This window comes from Cebus imitator, unplaced genomic scaffold, assembly GCF_001604975.1.
Source record: "Cebus imitator isolate Cc_AM_T3 unplaced genomic scaffold, Cebus_imitator-1.0 Scaffold1097, whole genome shotgun sequence".
In the NCBI taxonomy this organism is placed as follows: domain Eukaryota; kingdom Metazoa; phylum Chordata; class Mammalia; order Primates; family Cebidae; genus Cebus; species Cebus imitator.
In genome coordinates, this window is record NW_016108412.1 from 24,619 (window position 1) to 27,300 (window position 2,682).

Consider the following 2,682-nt stretch of genomic DNA (forward strand, 5'->3'; position numbering starts at 1 on the left):
AGACTCCCAAGGCCAAACCCACAGGAGACCAGGGAGGGCACCAACAGGGTCACAGGAAGGAGCTGTGCGCCTGCTGTGCACAGAGTCACGGGTGCCAGGGCCCTCCCCGCACGCACCTGGGCTGGGCCTTGACCGTGAAGGTGTTGCTCCCGTGCTGCTTCTCCAGGCTGACCAGCAGGTCATTGAGGTTCTGGTTGAGCTGAGGGAGAGACAGTGAGGAGGTGGGGGAACCGAGCAAATGGTAGTAACTTATTTGTTCCTACAAGTTGGGAAACCGCCACCATTGCCTAACAGGGCACTCCTCGGGCCAAGGTCGCTAGAGAACACCTTCACGGTTTGAAAGGGCTGGTCTGCATCCTCAGGCGGTCCTGCCCAGGCGAAGACCCAGACCTGCTGACAGCCTCACCCGCACGCCCTCCTGCCCTCCCGGGCCTGGGCACTCCTGAAAGGTGCTATTCCACAGGGCCCGGAGGAATCGCTGTGGCTTCAGGTGTGCGCTGAACCTGGCAGGGAAGGAGGAGCTCAGGCCACCCCTCCCACGCTGCTGACTCAACCCTTGGCCAGGGCGGAGTGTGACACCTCAGAGGGGTCCCCAGGGCCTACCTTGCTCATCTCCTTGTGGAAGTTCTCCTCCAGGCCCACGATGCTCTGGAACGTGTAGACGTAGAAACCTACGCGGCTACAGGAGGGCGGAATGATGGGGGCCAGGTGAACAGGCAGGTCAGGGCAGCAACTCAGAAACACGCCCACCCACAAGCGACCACACACGCTCATCAGAGACACGAACCTGAGGGCACGGGCACCGCAGCACGTCGGCACCGCAGCATACGGGCACCGCAGCACATGGGCACTGCAGCACGTCCGACCGCAGCATACGGGCACCGTAGCCTGTGGGAACCGCAGCACATAGGCACCAAAGCACGCAGGCACCGCAGCACGTGGGCACCGCAGCATGTAGGCACCAAAGCACGCGGGCACCACAGCACGTGGGCACCGCAGCATGTAGGCACCAAAGCACGCGGGCTGGACACCCCGCCCGGCCTCACCTGTTCCACAGGGACGGCAGTTCCTCCTGCAGATCCACATTCATCTCCTCAAACACCTTCTGGGCTTTGATGAGCTCCTCCTAAGCCTGGGGAGCAGCACGTGTCATTCCCCTCTGCTGGGCGTCCATCCCAGCCAGCCCAGCCCCGTGGCCAGTCCACCCACCTCCTGCCCACCCCTGCTGGCCAGCCAGGACCCTCAGGACATCAAGGAAAGGGAGGACTGAACAGCCATTGCCAAAGAAAGGCCCAGGCGGTTGGGAGGGCAGTGAGCGGCGAGTAGGGCTCAACAAAAGGGACAAGATGGGGGCGGGCGAGCTGGACACAGGGCATGCGCAGAGGCACATCCCAGACCCAGACAGGTGGGGACCCTGCCACTTCCACATGAACCCCCTCAGGCTAGTCAGCCCTGCCGCTGACTTCAGGTTCTCAGGGCAGCATCTGTCACTGCCTTCCCCCCACCCCGCCCCACCTCTGCCCCCGAGGGCTCCCTCCCAGTTTCTGAGGGCCAGCTCCTGGCAGCCTCAGCCACCAGCCTTCACTTCACCTCACAGGGACGGCCCTTCTCACCACCGGTACCCACCAGGACCCGCTCTCCATGAGGACACAGCCACAACCCCAACCCCCCAGACGGCAATGGTGGGGACAGCAGTGAAGACAGCACCACGGCTTGTCTCGGGGACACCTCTGCACCCAGCCGTGCTCACGCAGCCCAACACTGCAGAGAACACGAGTGGGGACAGCTCCATCTGAGAGCCCCTGAAGTCAGGACCTGTGTCTTGTATTCCCTTTGGGTGACACTCCTCATGTCCTGGCTCCTTCGGAAGCATGTGGAAGGGGCAGGGAGTGAGGTGAGGGCTGTCTGCCGTGAGGAGGGCGTGCCACCCCCATGGCTCCACTGAAGCTAACAGTGGGGGAGGGCAGAGTCACAGGAGCCCGGGGTCCCAAGGACAGCGTTCAGGAGGCCAGGGCAGGTGTGGAGAGCAGGTGAGAAATAGCCCAGGGGCCGCATGGAGCTGGCCAGCCCCCCAGGCGCAGCCTGGAGAGAATGCACTGTCTCCTCAAAGTCAAGTCCCCCAGCAGGGCACCCCCGGGGTCCCAGCGGTCCCATCTCACCGCCAGCCAGCTGCCGACAGTTCACTCCAAAGGCTCTCCAGCCTCCAGCCAGATATGGTGGGGTGGGGACAAGGAGGATGTGCTTAAATAAAGGTGGCACCCAAATGGGACAGCCAGTTTGGCCAAAATGGGAAACATCTACAGCCCAGCACCCAAAGATGTGATCACATGCCTTACCCAGGGTGGGGGTGGGGGCAGGGAATCCCAGCCACACCCATCTCAGGAGCCCAAAGCAGTGGGCAGGCCCCATAGCCCCCTAAGGAGTTCTCCCAACCAAAAAAATATGTTTCACCTGTTTCAGGGAAAATGATTCAGAAACCCCGGTCAATAGTCACATTCCTCCTCCAGCCCAAGTGCTGAACTGACTGGCAGGGCACCCCAACTCCAGCCCCGGATTCCTCCTCCACCTCCAGAGTCAGATGAAGTCTCGGGCCTATCAGAGGCCCCCTAGGCATCACCCCCAGCTCCTGGCTCTCCAAGGGCACCCTGACCTCAGGATGAGGCTGTCAACACTCAGTGCCTC

At 62.3% G+C, this 2,682-nt stretch overlaps 1 pseudogene; it reads right to left on the reverse strand.

The window, feature by feature from the left end:
• The window catches only part of LOC108298798, a 17,856-nt pseudogene that overhangs the window by 1,643 nt on the left and 13,531 nt on the right, over nt 1–2,682 (reverse strand).